We start from the raw sequence: 21,300 nt of genomic DNA on the forward strand, positions 1-21,300 counted from the left end.
TAATAATAATAATAATAATAATAAAAATAATATAAATAATAATAATAATAATAATAAAAATAAAAATCATAATAATAATAATAATAATAATAATAATAATAATAATAATAATAATAATATTGAAAATGATAATAATAATAATATTAAAAATAATAATAATATTAAAAATAATAATAATATTAAAAATAATAATAATAACAATAATAATAAATTAAACTTCTTCTTCTTCTTCTTTGGCACAACAACCGTTGTCGGTCAAGGCCTGCTATCCAGTGGTGGAGTGAACTTGGCTTTCTTTGACTAATTGTTACCATAGCAGGATATTCAGTCCTACGTATGGGGGCACGGTCTATTCGGGGCTTGAACCCATGACGGGCATGTTGTTAAAGTCGTACGAGTTGACGACTGTACCACCAGACCGGCAGACAATTAAACTAATTAATTTAAATTAGTTTATTTAAAAAACCTTTCAAATAGTAAGTCTTGTTTACTTTATATGCCAAATTCTATAGAAATTACTACCTTTTCCGGCATATAAAAAATATAAATAATACAAGCCATAGCAATGCTACACTTGTATGCAGACGAATAATTTAAGTTTAAAATAAAAGTCACGATGCTGCTTTGCTGGTCGTACCCTGTACGTGTTATTAAATCAGCTGATGCAACGGGCATGCAAGAACAAACCCAGCGCAAAAGCTGGCTGCTCGTCTTAAAATAGAATAAAATGTATCGAACACAGTGCGCGTTCCCGCTCGTCAACCAATTGGAGCAATCCTTCTCGCTGGGCGTACTTTCGCCGACACAACATTAAACTTTTTGGCGGCCCTTGCCAACTGGCAATAAGCGCAAAAGCTACACACACCGTCTAACCCTGCTGGGCGTTACGATGCGCACTTGCACACCAACGCGATACCTAAATTGTCCCCCACTGTCTCCCTCCACCGCACGTTCCCTGGTATTTTGTGCGCACAGGAAGCGGTACGGTACCGCAGCACGGCACGGAAGGAAACACTATTTTTCGCTCTACCCTGTCCGGTTAAATCCCAGTCCCTTCAACCAGCAGCAGGAACAATCTGGCTCGCGCCATGGAATTGAATTAGTTGCAAGTGGGTAGCTTTTTTTTTATTTTGTTTGCACACAAAAACACACAGCGAGCGACCGACTGCAACTGTAGAGAATGAAACAGTGTGAATAGTGGGTTGGCTAGGGATAGAAAAATCACCCAGTGCTGGCACTAAACATTAGTCGTTTCGGCGCTGCGCTGCGTGTCACCCGAAAAAGCTGTTTCCATTTGTTTGGCTTAAAGAAAGCGAGAGCACAAGCGGTAGACCCGTGCCAGGAAAAGATCGCCCGGCTTGATCGAGCTAGACAGGGGTGGGGCGGGTGGCTTGATGGAAAGTCAAAACGATCCCAGCGCACCGGAAAAGCTGAGCCAAGTCGCCGACCGCGAACAGTACAGCACGGTGAACGTAAACGAAAACGACCACCCACCACGCCGTGGGGTGCAGCGATTTTTCGCGTGCAGCCAGGTCATTAGCAAAAGGGCCGCTTGCACTGTCCCGCGGTGTTTCATTGTTTAATTTTCTATTTTAGCAAAAATCATAAATTTGACACTTTGCTACGTAGTGCCTGCACAGCCCGCGGGAGAGAGCAGGAAAGAGAGTGGTACAGATTTGTCCCGTTTGAGTTCGCTTTTGCGTCCGTCCGTCCGTCGACGACAATGAAGAAACTAGCCCAAACACACACACAAACACACTATGACAGTGTAGGAATAGTTGGGTGGGAAAACTAGTGTTTTCTTCCCTCTTTTTTCTTCGTCAAGTTGGTTTTGCAAACTTACCCATGAAGAAGCGCCGTAGAACTGGGCAAGAATAGTGCCAGCAAAATCCATTTGCATTAGCGACCACACAGCCGCTCACACCAAGGGCGAACGAGCGAAACAGCGATTTTTTGTTGCTGCAGCAGCGAAAGGTTCGCTTCCGGTCTTTTGTGTTAGTCAGCGACTTAGTGTTGGGCTTGGAAGGGGTTTTTTTTGGTGGTGTGACGGTTGATTCTTCATTCCAACATTTGTGGAGGTTTTGTGTGTGTGTGTGTGTGTTTTGTCTCCCTTCATTCGACTAGCATTGCCCACTCCGTTTGTGGAAGATAGTAGACACACTTACTGCTTCGTATTTTTTTTGTGTCATTTCCGCGTGGCATTAAGCGCCAACGCGACACACAACAGCAGCCGCAACGCTGCTTGGGTAGATAAAAAAGACATTCAGGATATGGCGCGAATAAAATACGGACCCAAACACACACACACATACACACATACTAGTGCAGCCTGAAAGTGGGACGCAGGAACAGGATTAACCCAGTGCAGCACGAAAAACGGTACCGAAATGCGTGGCACAAACTACTGGCGCGTGGAGCCGCCCTGGAAAACGCGTGCGAACGTGCAACTGGCACATCAAAGTGCAGTCGGCAAAGTAACGCGGTGGTGGTTTTTAGTGGCCAGGCGGGCTCGGAAAAGGTCGGTCTGCTGGCTTTCGCGTGGGTTTAAAAAGTGCATTTGAGCGAAACCGGTCACCGGTTGGGAAGGTGCAGGATGGTGTGAGCGTATTTTGGCTTTTTTTTTTCGATGGAAGAAGGGCTTGTAGGTAAAGTTGTAGTGTTGCTTTAAAGTTTGGTCGAGTGGAATAAAGGGACATACCATTGTTGAGTAGAATAGAGGCGCTGTTAATTTAATTACAGGGGTTTCTACTCTTCTTACATGTACTTGAGGTGAATTTAAACGATTGCAAGTGGAAAGCTTAGCGCTAGTTGTATATTGATTTTGTTCATGGAAATAAACGCCGAAATATACGAAAAAAAAACAATAATTTATGTCCATTTTGCATTGGTTGAAAAATCGTCCACTGATTTGAGTGATCTTTATTGATAATTTAAGTACGATTCTTTTCCGGTAGAGAGTGTTACAGGCAGTGTATAGTATACATTGAAACGAAATTGCGAAACAATTAGTGAGTAAATAGTGAAATAATTTTATGAACACCAAGCTAACACCGTATCTTAATTTCATATTTTTTCTGAAATCTTAACCATTCTGAAATAATGATTAGTAAGCTTATTAATAAATACTAACGATCGATTCGATCATCAAGCAAGACTTCCAGTGTTTATCGGCAGATGGCGCTACAAACACAATTAAGCCCGAATCGCCCGATGTATTCCGACTGTGGCTGGGGTTATGTGCGTCTCTTTCTCTACACCTGGTACAATTTAACATAAATATAGCGTAAATATAGCGTTTGTTTTAGTTTACGTATTATTAACTCAAGTAGAAAGAAAGAGCCTGTTGTAATGTTAAAAACAATGCGTCTTCAGTGGCATTGCAATTATCCACTACTAATAGTAACTAAAATATCCCACTTTTTCTGTCAGAAGAATTCTTTCATAGGGTTTGCGTTGCGTTCACTCAAAAACGATACACTTTCCATTAATTTATAAGCTATTCAAAATAAATATTCTAATTTTGCTGAAAAACCAATCCATACCTTCATCACTGTACCAATACACTGTGCATCCAACATACTAGTGGGATAGTTTTTTCTACCTTGCCTGACCTATTCCAATGTTGTCTTTTACTACCGCCATACTTTTTTTTTGTGATCCTTACATGACCCCTCGGAAAACTTTCCCCCATTTTGCTCCGTCCGTTGACGCAGAAGTTGCAACCGAGGAAAAATGCAAACATAACCTCATTTGTATTGTTTCTAGCTTACGGGAGCGAAGCACCGCCTTTCGGGACAGAGCATCTTTCCCTGCCCGCGAGGAGCAAGTCTCCAGTAGGGATGCTTTTGTTTGAAAATTGTCCAACAAAAAAATAAACTGCTAAACTATACACAAAAAGTATGCAAAATTGAGAACGTAAAGCGCAAAGCAAAACACTGTCACCGCCAGGTTGGCGCGGCGGCGGACGGTGCTTAGTGGCGATGTAAGTGGCTTGTGTAAGTTGGTGTCGCAACAGCAAAATGGAAAAGTTGCTTCACACACTTCAATCCGCACAATTTGTTCGGTGGTGTGCACGTGTGTGTGTGTGTCTGTGTGTTTGAAAGTATTGTTGCTTCTCTTCATTTGTTGTGCATTTGCTGGTGCTCTGCAAAAAGTGGTCCGAAAGGGTGGTACACTCAAAGAAACACTTTCAGGCGTAGTGAGGTGGGAGTGGTGTGCTAGTAACTGTTTCACTTTTTTTTTTGTTACGGATGACCTTTTCGGTCGGTGCAGTAAAGTCGATGAGCCAGATGCGGAAAGACATTTGCATTGTAGCTGTGTGTGTTTGGAGGGCAAAGTTTTGTTCTTGGTAGAATAAAAGGAAACTTAAATGAGCGAGAAAGTCGAATAATTATGTCGTATTTAAGCTTTATTGGCTTTCGATACTTATTCATAGGAACAAAATATGTCTTGAAGCTATAAAAAAACATTAGTTACTATAAAACTTCTGTTTGCTTGCAATATATGTTGAGATTTTTAAGAATTAAACCGTTTACCGTTCAATCTGTTAGAATGATCTTTGTATCTATCTTAAAACCACTAGGCGGCGCCACCCATAAGAATACTAAGTAGCCTTATAATTTAACAATGTTTTTAATATTTTCTACATTTTAATGGGAAATATTATTTCAATTAAATTAATAAGACAGAGAAACAAAGTACACGCCACACCATGTGTATGCCATTCAATTCGACTAGAATAGGCAATTTAATTTCACAAAAACGTAATGAAAGAACTTAGAATATTCTCATTACAACTCGTACTTAGACCAGAAACTACAACTTACCTTAATAACTAAACTGAACTGAAAGTGCTGCGGAAGAAACCGCTGAGATAAAGTTGTACGTCGAATTTGTGGAAAACGTTCGGGGACGGTTTAACATTAAGCCAGTGCACAAAGAAACCGTTGGTTGAAAACGAAACAGTAGCCGTGCAGTAAGTGTGAGAGTAAGTTTAGAAGAAGAAAAATGCAACCACGTACGTAACAACGGCTACTAGAGGGGGTGGGAGGGAAAAAGTTTGAGCCTTTATTTTCCGGCTATTGCCACATCCATCACACGGCAGGCCAAATGCTTTCCCGAAACGAACCGAAAGGCAACCCTTTGGGCACGTTTATGCGTGTATATGTGTCTGTGCAGTCCAAAAGCTCCCGAATGAGTGACTTGCAGCACACACCACCTTCTCTTCTGCTTCAGTTTCACACCCTCTGGTTTTTAGACCATACGCACACTTAGTCGTAGTTGCATCAAGATGCCAAACTCCAGTAAGAGAGAAAGAGAGACAAGCCCGTTCGCTTAGTTTTTCCCGGTTTGGTTTCTCGTGGTGCAAAACTTTGTGGCAAAACAAAACGCTTTTGGCGGGGTGTGGTAGAGTCGGGGGATCTTGAATTGCCGGAAATGCACAACATGAATTTAATAATGTTGCGTTCGTACGGTTCCGGTTTATTTCGCAGCGGGTTAGCTGACGCGGAAAGTTGATTTGAAAGGTAGTTTTTGTGTTTCCCGGTAGAGATGTTTTTTTTTTCTTCTTGCGCTTCTACTATTTATTGGCCAACTGTCTTGGCACAAAAGGATCGTGAAAGGAAAATGGTGCTCTGGTGGACCCGGACCCGTTTGTTAGAATGGGTGGAAGCATTAATTTGGCGGATGTTGTACCATTTCCCCAAAGTGGCAATCAATTTACTGTTTTCAGTTTCCGGGAGGAAAATGAAATATAAAAGTGAACCGATTTTGCGTCACAAAAAATGGTATTGCATCACTGTAAGCAGTTTTGTACTCCAAGCATGAGCTGTACAATTTCCTCCTCAAGACAGAAAGCGTTATTGTATCGTTTGATTAGATCGTCTTTGCATACAGCTATCAGTCAGCTTGCCTTTTGACAGCATTGTACGCTGAATCATTTACACTGGATCGAATTTCAGTTAACAGAACACATTCTCTAACATTGCACTTGCTTCACCGGCACCAGAAATCGATCCGACACAACGCAACCCGAAAAAGCTCATTTTCGTCTCACTCACATCCCGCAATCTCCGCTTTGATCCAACGTGGCATTGATACACACGCACTCACGAGACACACTGAAACGGGCCAGAAGTATGTCGCGCTTGTAACCACATTCATGGCTGCACTTTGGAAATGAACATTCCGATGAAAAGCAGTAGCAGCAGAACCCGCCGTCTTTCACCGAGTCGTTAGAGAAGCATGTGTGCTGCCTCGGGATGGCAGCAAGCGAAACAAATGAACGAATGCGATTGTTTATACTTGCTTTGCCCTTGCTGCCAAGATAAGAACACATACAGCGGCAGAAGCAAGCGAAGGTTGGGATTATTCTTTCGCTGTCGGATTGTGATTTTTGGGTTTCGATTTCCTTCGAACGGTGGAAAAGCTTTCCAAAAGCAACCCCTCCGATAGTTGCAAGCTAGAAAAAAATGAAGCAAAATAGAAACACAGCAGAAGAATTCTACTCACATTCCCGGTATCACAAACCGGTATCAGTTCGGTGGAAAATGAAATGAACATTACCAGCGTACGAAAAGGAGTTTTCTGACTGGGGACAGAACCGTTGTTTGTGAGTGTAAGCGCTGTGCAATGCATTTACCATTGACATCCTTTGCTTGTATGCATTCCAAGACACTGATTTTCGAACAGCATTAGAAATGAAGCACAAACGGGTTACGGGAGAATGTTGCAGTTGTTTCACGGGATGTGAAGGGACGAAATGAGATGGTATATTGCAAGTGTAGGGCAAGCAAGATACCAGCGTACCTAACCGTGCAGTGCCAGTAGTTAATAGGGTAAGACAGAAGTTCGAGATCAGCTGGAGATAATGTTAAGGTTTGAGTGACTTGAAACTACTGTAATTACTTTGAGGTACTTTTGGATTTAAAATATTATATTTAATTTTCCTACCACGTGTCGTGCTTCTCGTGTGGGTCTCGTGATAAAGAACGAGGATCGGCGCATCTGATCTTTTCTGACCTCGCAACCATCTAACACTACTGCTGTTACAATATAACCTATCGCTAAAAAGGCCTATTACCTGGTAATAATTTGGTGAGTAGCTGGATTGACTTTCTTAGAACTGGCTTTGTGTGTATTTAATATTTATTGCATAGTTAATTTAAAAATTAGTCTGTCTTCTGTCGCTTGACTTTTGCTACTGCCCCGGTTTGCGATGGCGCCTATTATTCCTCAGCTGATCAGCCCTGACCTTGCCTGACCCCGCTTAGTCAGTTGAACTTAGCCGAGCTTTTATCCAAATGGCCCTATTTATGATCAGCTGGTTGTCTCATATCTTGGCGCATCTTTCCGTCCCTATCTATCTCGACAGCGCCATCTGGAGTAACCTTTAACAATTATTCGAGCTGTCCTTGACAGCTCGTTGTTTTGATTTGCTATTTGTTTGGCTAATCCACACGAGGTCGATATCGTGCCAACACTCCAACCCGTGAATCCTTAGTGAAGCAGGATTTGCTTAAAATCTGCACGATATTACCTATTTCCAATTCCCAGACACAAGTGTTGCATAAACGTTTTATCGAAACTTGCTTGATCATTCGCCGGCTGCAGCGCGCACTACTGTTTCTTACCTCGATCGCCCGTCGAGCTTTCCGCACGGATGCGGATCCGTACAATGATGCGCGGTACAACCGGCAAATAATTAGGGAAACTTTGATTCGGAAACCGCGATCGCGCAGTGAATCCATGCAACACATAGGTCGAAAAAGTAGGAGCCAGCTATATCGTGCTGATTGTAAAAAAACCTTCTTATATTAAGGATTTCATGTTTAATCAAAACAACGAGCTGTCAAGGACTCTTAAGCAAATCCTTCTTTATTAAGGATTAACGGGGTGGTGTGTTGACACGATATCGACCTCGTGCGGAGTAACCAAGAGAATGTTGATAACAACAACGAGCTGTCAAGGACAGCTCGAATAATGTAGTATAAAAACACCAGATGGCGCTGTTAGACAGACAAGGACATAAAGATAACCCTTAAGGCGAGACAACAAACGTATCAAAAATAGGGCCATTTAGGACTGTTCTGTACCGTGATAGTTAGCAAACTTGCCCTACGTTGTGATATTATTTTATTGATTCATTTGCCGTACACGGAAGAATTGTTCACACAGTTCACGTGTGGTTTTATTGAGTATTGAATCGCGACTGATCGCTGAGCGCCGTACACCCAGCTCAAGCAGCGTGTGCAAAAACACGCACACGCTTACGCCGAAAATTCGCGTTCCTCACTCCTCTTGCCTTCTACCTTTCTTCCTCTTCCTCTACACTTCTCCTCACCAGTACATGCTACCGTAAGCGGTACCAAACAAGGACAAAGTTCGGCAGCGGTCGCGAAACAGGTTCAAGTGAGGTCAAGACTGATCAGCTGATCGAGAATAGGCGCCATCGAGAAGGAGCAAAAGTAAAGCTAGAAAGGAAAGAGGAATTTTTAAACTGATTGGCGAACATCCATACGCGAACGACAGTTCTAAGAAAGTCTAAATAAAGCTACTCACATACTGTTACACACGTAACAACAACAGGCTTCGCTCGGTGAGTTTGACAAGGACTGCTGATTGCGATTGGCGCTAGGTGGCGCTAGTCACAACAAAACTAACCGATTTTTAATCTGATTGCTTTTTTACATGTTTCAATTGATCATAAAGAACAATTTACATAATATATCACGGACTTTGATCGAGAAAATAGGTTTCAAATGCCATTGAAAGCATCGAACATCATGGGTTTTGTGAACCATTACGTTGTTTTACAAATTTGCGTATAAATACTTTGAAAATAAACGTAGTTTGCAAGGAATTTTCACTAACTTAACATGCTGCTACCTTCACCGCTAATGTTGTGAACAGAAAGGTTAACCTCCTAATTGACCGATCCCAACGTGGGGGGGGGGGGGGGGGGCGAATTGCACACTGATTTCCATTTGAAATTCATTATTCACAGCACGGCAATGCGGGCCCCGGCAACAGCTGGTAGGTGTCCCAGATGTATTGGTGACCTGTCAAAGCCTTCCCCTGCCCTTTTGCCTGCTCATCGTGATGGGCAGGACAACGGCACGTGTGTCGGTCGGCTGCTTCTGCTGCTCCTCATCCACGATGGGAAACATGATGGAAACAACACAAATATTTGCTATTTGCATAAGTGTTGTTTGTTCCCGATATTCAGCCGGTGCATATTAATAAGCTTTTCCATCCTCGGGACGACAGCAAGGGGCACGGTGCAAAGGTTATGTCAGGGTCAGATTGAAGGCGAATCGTGCGTGTGTGTGTGTGGCATGATGTTGATTATGTGCGATTTAATGGACTGTTTTCATAAAATTAAGAGCAAAATGGCTCTGAAAAAGTACCTGGGAAAGACACAATAAACATCGATTTCACATTCCACACGCAAAACGGACAACGCTCAACTTTATTCTTCTCTAAACACGTGTTCAACTTGCGCAAAAAATACATCGAAGCAAACTTAAGCCACTCGTTTGTGCGTCCGCCGGGTAGACTTGTCACGGTCGGCAAACAAAGGTAGCTTTTTCCAAGTGTTTCCTCTCGTTTGCTGCGATTTCAAGGTAACGCATTCGCAACCATTGTTTCAGTTATTTTGGTTCGCTTCAACCCCCCCCCCCCCCCCCCCCCCCCCGTCCGAAAAGCTGTCATGGCGGTTGGCCAATAGTTTTGCCAGCGACCCAGCCGGCCCAAACCAGACTTCTTCACACCTAGCACCAGCAGGAGCCGGTTTTCCCGGTCCTGCCGCTACTGCTGCCGGTGCCCGAAGTAATGTACCGCACCGGTATCTTGCGCTCGTGGGTAGCCTGCAGAAAGCCAAACCATACGGCAGGCAAGTTTATTGCTCAGAGCCACCTTGGAACGCCTGCTGCGTGGACCATTCGCTGGCCTCACTGCCCAGAGGGGGGGCCCAGAGCAGTGTGAAGGTGTTAAAACAAATGTTTACTATTTACGGTGACCGACTACCCGGGCTTTGGCTGCGGCGCTTTTCGGGAGGGGTGTAAAAAGAAAAAAACACCTACATATACACACCCGTACTCCGAAAGCCGTCGCTGCCGGTGGCAAGGGTGGCTACGTGGAAAAGTTGAAAGTTTCACTTGCCTTGAGGTGTTGGTCAAACGGGGGGTTGGAAATAGAAATTTATTATTTTATAGCTTCGGAAGTGCATGTACCGCTGGAAAATATCGAACGACAGGAGAGCTGGAGTGCTTTGCGGGGCGGCGTACCGGGGCTAACAGACCCAGACCGGGAGCTCGCAAGCGCACTGACTGACCTGTCTAAAGTTTGACCAAGGAGTGCACAAGAGGGGCATGAGGTAGAAAGCGGGGCAAGAGTTGTGCTTTCGGGGATGTCAGACTCTGTTCCCTTTCTTCCTTTCTTCCGTACCGTTCGGGCCCAGAGTCATTTATTCACCCGAACATGGTCTGTTTGTAATTTGCCCCTTATGAAGAGTGTACTAAAAACTTGAACCGAGCTCGGTGGAAAACGTTTTCGAGAGTGTTTAGCTTTAAATTGGTGACCGGGCGAGCAGTTTGCCGTTGCTGTGAAGATGGTAACGTATAGACTGGACGTATGGACGTATGGACTGATGGTACACATAGGGGTTTTAGTGTGCAGCGTTTTCGAATTATTAAAAAGCACTTGATATTGAAGTGCACGTCTAATGCAAACGAATGAGTTGACTGCAAAGGGAAATCTGTAATACCTGCTTGGATGTTTAAACAAATTGAGGTTTGACAGCATTTAATTAAAGTGCAATATTGCTCCTATAAAGCTGTGTTTGTCGTGAGTATTGCATATTTGCTCTAAACAGTAGCGCCTAAATGTATGCAATCAACAACGAAAAATAGAGGTCTTTTTGGATTTATGTAATTGGTGTACATTCTTTGTGTTCAATTGACACGAACAGGTTTAAACTAACAAATAATTTAATTCACATTTGTGACGAAACAAAATGTAATCTGATCGCGTGTGTGTGCGTCATTGGCAAAATGCACGCTTTTGACGAGCCGGTAAAATAGTATAGTAGCGTAGCGATAAAGCTTGGCGGTTAGAAATGATAAACGTACGGTCGTAAAAAAACCCACTATAGGACCCACTATCAAAAAAGGATGTATTTATGGTTCTGCTCATTGGGATTGAATTAGTTTGTAGAGCCCTTAATTGAACATCAGCAAACTATGGAACCGCACCCGCCGCCGTTCAAACACCCCACACCCCCACAGGAGGGCCTTCCGTACCACGAGTGTCACGAGATATCCACACCAACACACAGTTTGGGTGCGTTGGATAGAAATTCATTTCGATTAGTTTTGCCCACGTTCTTCTGATCCTTTCCCGATCCACCGGAGCGCGCACGTGGCATACTATTCGCCACAGCCATCCGCCAATAGAGTTGGCAAATGTTGCAAATAGCTGGCCTGCATAGCTGACTGGTAATAAATATTGCATTTGCACAAAAACCCATTTTCATTAATCAGCTTTACGACGATGATCACTAATCAATTGCATTTGCTCCCAAACCACACAAGCGAGCGGACAGCGGCGGGGTGGATGGGGGTTTGGATTTGATAAACGATACAGGGATACCACGCAGATAGTGAGATAGAGCTAGAGAGAAAGAGAGAGAGAGAGAGAGAGAGAGAGAGAGAGAGAGAGAGAGAGAGCGAAAGGAAAAAGAGAAGCCATTACGTTTCTTTTTATCCTACGTCCACCGTTAGCTTTTCCCATTCTCATAACTTTATTTTACCATCATGTTTGACCGCTTTCTTTTTTTTATAGCCACACACGCACACAGACACACGAAATAAAAACTGCTGTCACATTGACATAAATTCTGTATATCACCTTTGAGCCCCACACTGCTCCCAGTTTTTTTTTTTGCTCTCCCTCTCTGCTGCTAATTCAATGAATGAAAATTTGCCCTTTCGGTCGAAATTGCAGCCGCAACGAATGGAAATGGTGAATAAAATGGAGTGCGGCTGTAGAGACATATTTTCCCCCTCCCGGGGGGAAAGATCTCCCATGAAGTGACGTGTAATGCTTTCACCCTTAGGAAAGCAGTATTTTGGGCAAAATAAACGTGTCGGTAGGTTTGGTTTGGGATTGGAATATATTTCGGACCCGTGCTGGCGGCCACGCAAGAAGCCCGGGACCCTCTAAATTAAGTCAATAGCGTCCATAAAATCATATGTGCAGAATAAAACGATAAATTCATTAGCTCCAAACCATTGGCTTTCCCTATTCTTTTTTGCTGTAGCCTGCTTGCTTGCTTCGTTCGTACATTGTACTGAGCGCGTTTGTGGCGCGTCCCGGGCGACCATTTACCCGCTTTCTTGCAGCTGCCCAAAATGTCTCAAAGAAACAGCTTTCTTATAGCCTTTTATTAAGCGAATGGTGCGGCGTTTGATTTTGTCGCTGTCTGTTTCTTCTCCCTGCTGTACCGCTCGTTGTGCCTCACTCTTGAGCCTCTCTTGGAGGAAAAAGCGATCATCTATCAAACGAAATAGCGCCTTGGAGGAGGCGTCTCGGGAAAGGTTTATTAGCGAAGAGATCAACCCAATAATGCGCAACACTGCTTGGTGCAGCAGGAAGTTTGTCTTGCTGCTTCGTTTCCCGCTCTGCCATACATACGCAGAGTCTCATAACTCGACCACAATTGACAATCGGCGGGGGTTTGGCCTGGTTGAACGATCGAGCTGTTCCTTAAACCAGATCGTCCTGCGGTGCTGTATCCACGTGGGTGCCTTAAAGCGCTTTTGCGCTGTCCCCAGCCCAGTGCGAAGGACGTTGCTGTCCGTGCAGCCTCTTTTTTATGTTTATTAGTACTGTGGGCGCTCTTGCGGGGCCTACCGTTCGAGCATGTGCTGCTACACCGTGGATAACCATTTGCGGGAAGGGGGCCCTCGAAACAGGCCGATGATGGCTAACGATTATGTTTCGGTTATGACCGTGTGCGGTTGATTCGATGGTTGCTGTGGTGCGGCGAAGGGGGCGCCCGAATCTTCCGGTCCGTCTTCAAAACTGACCAAAACTGTACGACTTTCACCTCGTCCTGGGCGTCCAAAGCAGCAGTGGTCAACGGGAAATCGGGAGGGGCGACGGAGCAGAGCGGAATGAAAGCAAACAGGGATGAGTGAAGGGTGCAATAAAAAGAGGCAACTTTATCGTCTTATGATCCTTTTCATGCCCGCACTTTATTGGGCAGAAAAAAGGGGCCCTCCCTGCTGCCTAATTCTACCGACAGTTATGGTCGACGGGCTCTTGCTCAAACATACCATTTGACCGGATAGTGTCCGTTTTGGTACTGGCGGTGATGATGCCGTTTTCTTGGGCTTGAAGGCACGATCGTTCAAGTGTTCGTGCTGTTTTAAAGTGTTAATTCCCTTTAATTTTCGAATGGAGAGCTTTTACATTAAAATAAGGACGTAGTGAGGCTTCATTTTGATGGTTTTGATAAAGTGACAACAACTAAGTTGGAAGAGAAAAAAATCTCGCCTGATGTTGTTAGCAGTTAGTAGAAAATAAATCGAATAAATCAAATGTTAAATTAATCGCAAAAACTTCGCAGGCAGCATTTTGTCAATGTTTAACGCAAGTTTATACTTTGAGCATCTCAATAGACTTTTTGGGCAAAATTGTTTAAGAGTTTAAGCAAAACGAAGCGCTGAAGTAAAGCAAAAACTTCAAATAAATAATGTAAAACTCCATAAACAATTGCATTAGCAGTGCATGGTGGTTGAATATTGCATTGCACTGCAAGAAGCGAAACAAATGAAACGTGCTCGTAAAAACGAAAAGCCCACCCACCGCTAGGGCATGTTGCAAAAATTAAAAATAAATTCAATTTGTAATGCTGGTCGTCATTTACCGACATCGTCACGTGCCACGTGCTCCCCCCTATGAAGTTGTTAACGGAGCGGGGCCGCCTAGTGAAGGACATTCTTCTGGCACACCTACGCCGAAGCCGGGCCGGGTACGTGGTGTAATAAAAATTGAGCAAACGCGAAAATGGCCCAGCTACCACCACCACCCCCGTGTTCGTTATTTCATATCCAGCACGACCGTATTGCATTTCACGTCCCATTGCATTCTTGCAATGCACGTTGTGTGTGTGCATGATACTTTCAGCTTTCCACCACCAACGAAAAGGTGCCGAAGTGTAATCGATGGACATACTCACACCTTTCCGCTCTCGCTCTATCTTTTCAGCAAAAAGTCACTAGTGTACCGAGATAAACTGTTTCCAACTACGTCGATGCTACTCCCTTGTGTCTGAGGATTTTTTTTTGTTAAACGAATGTATTCGATAATGGATAGCGGCACAATGGTGATGAAGGCGGCTCCAGCCAACGACCCCGGCTCCCGGCTTTACTATTTGTGCACCATTATACGGCATGGCAGAAGGGTGCATGCATTTTATCCACCCTTTATTGCTTTCGCAAGGTTTGGAGCGTCCGCATCAACTTGCCCTGCTACACAGCGCGGGCTCCTATCTGAATGTTGTCCAACCGGGTTTGCTTCATTCTGGAACATTCTTTTGTTTTTTTCTTCTTCTGTGAGTGTTTGTTGGCATGTTGGCCAACCGAAAAGAGAGCATTTATTTGCTGGATTTTTCCCATTGTCTCGGGTGCAAATATTTAATAAACCTTTTGTGCAAATTTGCACACCTTTACTGCCGGTGGTGGTACCGTTCTGCAACGAATGGAAGGTCCAGTTTGGCGTGGTTGAGTACGCGTGTGTGAGTGTGTAATAAAATCATTGTTTATTATTTCGGTTTGAATTGAGCATTGAAATGAATGTTGCCACTGCCACGTCTACCAAACAATATGGACAATTTCAAAAGAATTTGATGCGAGAGTTACGCCGAACTTTACAGTTCAGTCCCAAATGATTAAAGTCAATATTAAAAATAAACAAAAAGTGTGCGGCAGGTTGTTGTATTTTAAATTTTAATAAATCAAAAACGAAGTTCTGGTGTTGTTCCACCAGGTTTGAAAATATAGCACAGCAAAGCGTTTTAAAACAGTACCGTATGGTTCAAATCAATTGTTTTACAAAATTCATGCTAAACATGTGCACACGAACGAACGAGGTGATTTTTCTGCAGGTGAGCCTACAGAAGGCCGTCGAAAAAAGCCGTCAACTCCCATAAATTTCCCCACCTTACGGCGTTCGTCAGGTGGTGTGATTATGCTGCCCTGTGTTTGTTTTGTTTCTTTTTACATGTGTGCAGATGTGGTTCGCACTCTGTTTTGTTGTGCACCCGGTTAAAATTCGGCAATGTTTAGCGAAATGAGTTTTGAGCAAGAGAGCACTAACCTACGCGAAAAGCAAAAAAAAAAAAGAAAACCATCATAAGCATGAAATTCAATGAGCCCAACAACTCAAGGCTTTGCGTAGTTACTGCTGCCACTAGTGGACCACTCTTTGCGTCGTGTGGTGTATGTGTGTGTGTGTGATTGTGTGCCTAGAGTGGTGGATGTGGTGGTGGTCCGCATGATCCGCGTGTTTGCATTTCTGATGAAAACCGATAACTTTGCCCAACATTATGGCACACGGGAGGACGATTTGTGCTAATAAAGTAGGCTACGGAATTATGCTCCGCGTTTTGGCGCTTTTGTACTCGGGTAAAAGGGATTGTGTTGAGCGGTTTTGTATTTTTGTTTTGGCTGGTTTGGTCCACACGCCTGCATGCTGGTGAAAATTTAAATAGCTCAACATCGGGGAGCTTAGGATTTGCGCGAGCCGGGGTTTTATTGTGCCAAAAACGTTACGATTTTTTTTTTGTTTTTCTTCGTGGTGCTTGTTGTATAGAAAACGGGAGAATTTTTAAACAAGATCCACTTTTTAAGAGCTCTACTTATGGATCAGCGAAAAAAAGAAGAGCAAAACGAATACTGAAAGCTTTTGCTTGTTCTGTGTTTAATTATTTTAACAACGCACACTTTCATTTTATTACAGTACCAGTGTGCCAGTTTGCATTGTACTCTTGCTTATGCATGGATTTTTTCCCTACACACTTTTATTTGTATCGTGAATTAAGGTAAGAAAGAAAAAATACAAGCTTCAGCAAAATGGAAAATGTTTGCGAGCAAAATTATTCAAATCCGTTCGTGTGGCACCAACGACGCCACCGCCGCCATCACACACATGCATGGGTTTGGTAATGCTAACCCGGTGGCAGTGCCGGGAGTGATTTATTTTTAGCATATAAACCCACCCAGCAATGTATTCCGGTACCCAGCGCTGGGCCTCCGGATCATCATCCTTCGCTGCCCCGTACAGTGAAGTTCAGCGGCAACATTGCACCGATTGCTTCGCCCGAAACGAATGTTCATTTGTTCGCGTCGTTTTGCCTAGCAACGACGATACAGTTGCCAGAGGACAGGGAGAACGAGGAAGCGTTAAAAAATCTTCACATCCTGGTGCTGGCTGCACACATGCACGGCGCGTTTTTCCGCTGCAGTAAGTTGTGCCTGCCAGGTTCGTCAGTGCAGCGTCCGTGTCCGTGGCCAAGGTTTGTTTGTGGCGTAATGCACCCACATTTACATTATGCTCCGTGCGATGCAGCTTTCCTGTGGATTGCTGCATGTGCCTTGGAGAAAGGAAACGAGTCAAATTACTGTCTGAGTGAGCCTTCAGGGTATGACGCAATAAGTTTTAAATAATGTGGGTAATTTTATCTTACAGCTGGAAGCTGGTATGAATGCTTTTAGCAAAACAAACTGTATTCAAACTTGCAACAACGCAAGGAAAAGTGTGCGTTAATGTAGAATAAGCTGGCTTTTTTTTATTAATACAATGCAGTGCAGTATCACTAGGCTAGATGAGTCTTGGTTTGGAAAATATGACACATTTTCATTCAATTTAAATTTGTGCTTATAATAAAATTGCTGCTTCTGTCGTGCTTTCAGCAATTAACGATAAATAGTCAGTTGCGACTGATACGGCAATCAGTTGCTAATTAACGTTTATTTTCTGATGAATCAGTTGCATTCATTAAGTGGTAATGAGTTGATGAATCATGGGAAACCTGTTGGTTAATTTTTATACATTTGTATCAATTTAAGATTCGATACAGTGCAATTATATATTAAGTGATTAAATTACTTTTTATAGCAACAATAAAAAAGCGTTGTTGATTAATTTGTTAAAAATTAAGTATTTCTTATGCAAAATTGAGATTGATTTGAATCCAATGTTTTGAGCCTAGCCTTATGGACATACGAAAACGACCAACTGGACAGCAAACTATTCCAATTATCTTTTGCTCATCGGATATAGAAAACTAGTGATGTCCTCTCTATAGCAGGACTACGGTTATTGTTACTTCATTTCATTTCATTTCATTTCATTTCATTTATTTAATCCAATATCTGCCATCAAGGCTAAATAAAACAGACTTAAAACAAATAAACAAAATCATTTATGAAAAACTACGCCTAACTAAACTAGTCCTGACCTTGCAAAAAATAAAAGAAATAAATACACAGGTAGAGCGTAGAGACTATCATAAACTTAGTGAAAAAAGAGAGTAAATGAAAACTAAGAAGAAGAATTAAAAATAATTATAAGAAAAAAATCGGTTATAGAAAGAGTTAAGAGAGGAGTCAAAATCAAAGAGATAGTAAAAGTGGTTAAACAACCTGAAACAGAATAGAATAGGATCATTGAAAGTATAAAGAGTATGGCGTGTTTCAATTGACAGAGGATCACGTGGACGAAGAGAACGTGAAGGAACATACAGCGAGATGCACGAGAGTATCAGATGCGAATCGGGAGCATCAGAAGCAGAAATTAAAACCGAGTAGCAGATTTTGAATTCGACTTCGGCAAAATCGGAACCACTTGGATCGGTTTGAGCAAAATCGGAGTTGGAGTCGTCCGGAGTCGCCCAGAATGGAGGTTGGAGTTGCCTGGAGTCGAAGTCATTCGAAGCCTGATTCTCCTGGTCTTTCGCTATGCGCATGCACTTTGTAAATAGGCCTTTGTTTCTAGGAACATCGCGTAGCTTCGACAGCAATGCTTTGCGACAGCATCTTTGCCCCGACCGTCTCTGGTTCCGGCACTCACCGACCCCGGCCGACTCTGACTCCGATTCCGGCTAACTCTGACTTCGGCTAACTCGATTCCAGATGACTCCGACTCCAGACAACTCCGAAATTAACCAGATAACTCCAACTTTGATTCCGGAAGACTCCGGGCGTCTCTGGGCTACTCTGACTTTGAAAATGTAGGAACCATCTCCGGATGACAGGTCCGACTAGTGTAATCCGGTGCCGTTCGGAATCGTCTGGAAGCGCTTAAAGTGTACTCTGGATTTATGCCAACTTTACCCATCACTAATGGAAACGCTCCATTAGTAATATGATGAACTCTTATTAAGCATTCCATAACGACTTTTCCACTATAGCAACAAAAGTGGTCAACTTTAGTGCATCGGATGCATTACTGTGTATAATGTGCGCTATTACTGATCCTTCCTTCATACATTCGATTAGCAATAACGATCATTATTGTAAGCCAAGTAAAAAGTAACTCGAGGAAATGAAACAACTAACTCCACACGGTCCGTTCCGTTCGGTTTACGGATACGCTTACCAGAATCTTTGCTAAAGTTGTTAAAAAGTTGTATTCCTTCCTTGTATTTTCTTTTTTCTTTTTAGTTCCTCCCCTTGTTTGTTTCTTTTTTTCCGCAGAGAGTGTCGCAGTTTTTTTTCTGTATTCTCATTACGCTTCCCAAAATTGGTCATTTCTTCCCCATGCTCATTGGCGAATGCAAAGTTTTGCGAGGGCAAGGGAAGCTCATCCGGCGCAAACTATCGGCGGCATTATTCAAATTGAATTTTGAATTCGACCAACCATCAGATGGCAGCAGTGACAGTGGCAAACATCGTCGTTTGGTTGTAGCGAGACCCGTTACCAGCATAAGCATCATCGACAAGGCAGTCTGCGGGAGCAGGACGGCGAAAAAAAACCCTCCCAGGCCAAAGGGCAAAGCGATACAAGGCATGATGCACATGAGAGAAAGAAAAAAGAGCATCTTACACAAACCGCATATCCAATGATGAGACTACTTTGTGTGTCTAACGGCTCGGTTGGAATTGTGCGTCCTACTTCTCTTGCACTCTCATTTTCTCCTTCACGAGAGAGAGAGAGAGCGAAAAAAAAGCGAAAGACAGGGTGAAAATGTGATCGGTAGACGATCCATTATTAGCATTCAGAATCGTTAGTCTTCGACGAGCACGGGCGCTAACGATGGATCAGCGAACCGTGTGCGAACCATTGCCAGGCTCCAATCCACCGAGGCCTATTGTATTCGTAGCCATCAGCAGTGTGTACGATGGAACCATGAGGTCTGCCACGATGATGATGGTGAGCAACTGCCAAGGGAATTTATTTAGTTGGATGCCGGTGGCAGCAACAGCAGGAGCAGCAGCAGCAGTGGACGGTAGACGATAGAAGCGTTGCTTTGTTCCGGCCAATTTCAGCAAATGAACAATGGATTATACTGTCCGGTGGTTCCTCCAAAGGGCTGAAGAAAGGGGTTTGCGAGAGAGGAGGGGAGTTGTGTCCGGTAAGTTGAAACTTTTCTTCCAACTCATTGGTTATGCTGTTGCGGCTGCGATGGCATAGGGTAGCACACTGGGTAGCATCATCATCAACGTTGTCATCATTATCATTGTGCTTTTGTTTGGAAACTGAGTGAACAAAAAAAAAGGAAAAAAGGATTTGAACCGAGAGCGAGAGAGAGAGAGAGAGAGAGAGAGAAAGAGAGAGAGAGAGAATGCAGAAAAACTTTTGCCTTTGGACATTGGCCATATCTGTTGGAGCTGGTTTTTTGTTCGGTTGTATGCTGCATTTGTTGAGGTTGGTTGCATACCGCTACCGGCGACATGCGTTTTTTGACAGAAGGGAATGATGTTTGTAGTTCTGAATGTTACTTTTTGGGGAAATTTAAATGAATAAAAGATTGATTACACACGGTTCTAAAATATGGATACAAAAATTTGTCTTTTTTGTGCTGATTTGTATACAAGAATTATCAAAAAGGTATGGCATGTTGGTGTTGTAACTCTTAATAGGTCTTAGACCTTAATAATTTACCAGATAATACTCAAAGCCAGCAACAGTAAAATGATGAAATTAAGATAGTGTCGTAACTTATGAGTTGTACACAAAATATTTTACAGTAAACCTTATCCGACCATTACGGGCCAAAGCCTTTGAATGCATCGTTGAGCAACGCTGGAACGAGCGTAGTTAGCATTTAGAGCAATAACTCTATTACCTAAAACAACTACTAAATCATCTATGAAGCACCATATAAAACACACGAAACGATTGTTTGCAGCACGAATAATCGTGATGAGAAAATTAAATTTCTCGTCAAACCACTCACGACCGGAGAATGTGCAGGAGCTGAGTCCCGCAGCTCCGGTGGACCACGCCGGTCAAACCTACCAACGGCAACGACCAAAATTAAGTTCTCGAAAAGCTCTCCACCGCACCATGCCAACCTAATTGTGCACCTCCCTATGCTGCGGGACGGTTTGGGCCAGGGCACGAAAGCAACGAGATGATGGCACGAGACGAGCAAACGCAGCCGGTCGTAGCAGCGCACAGTGAAATGGAGCGTAACGATAACATCTCGTCGTCTGGTATTAAGAGATTAAGAGCGCGATTTTGTTGTTGTTGTTGTTGTTGGGGAGAGGGCAGAAGCATCTCCAGACTGTCCGTGCGACCAAAAGCGAGCTTAGTAGTGATTATTATAAAAGATCACTGGCCCGGTACTGAAAATTTCGCCCAGCAAGCGCGCCTCTCACCGGCGTGGCAGCTGCTTCTACAGTTCACGCGAAAACAGCCCCTGGGAATGGATTACGAAATCGGATTCCAAGTCTCGCGAACCACAGGAAGATGTGGGAGGAGGAGTGGTGGTGATGGTGGTGGTGGTGGTGCCGTCGAACGATGAAATATCTCCACTTCCACTTTGCACCAGAGCCGCGCACCGCCAGGCGGATGGATAAGGTTGCCCGATGATTCACAATACGCAAACAATAAGCGATAGTCTCCTGGGGGATGTTTTTCTTTCGGTGCGATTTCTTACCCTCCTCTCTTCAGGGTTGCGTTCTTACCCTACGCGGGGATGAAATTCATCAATCCGTTTGTGTTTCGATTTTCTTATCTACACGCACCACAAGCCGTGATACGGGCAGGAAAGAGAGAGAGAGAGAGAGA

The sequence above is a fragment of the Anopheles coluzzii genome, chromosome 2 (genome assembly GCF_943734685.1).
Source record: "Anopheles coluzzii chromosome 2, AcolN3, whole genome shotgun sequence".
NCBI lineage: Eukaryota > Metazoa > Arthropoda > Insecta > Diptera > Culicidae > Anopheles > Anopheles coluzzii.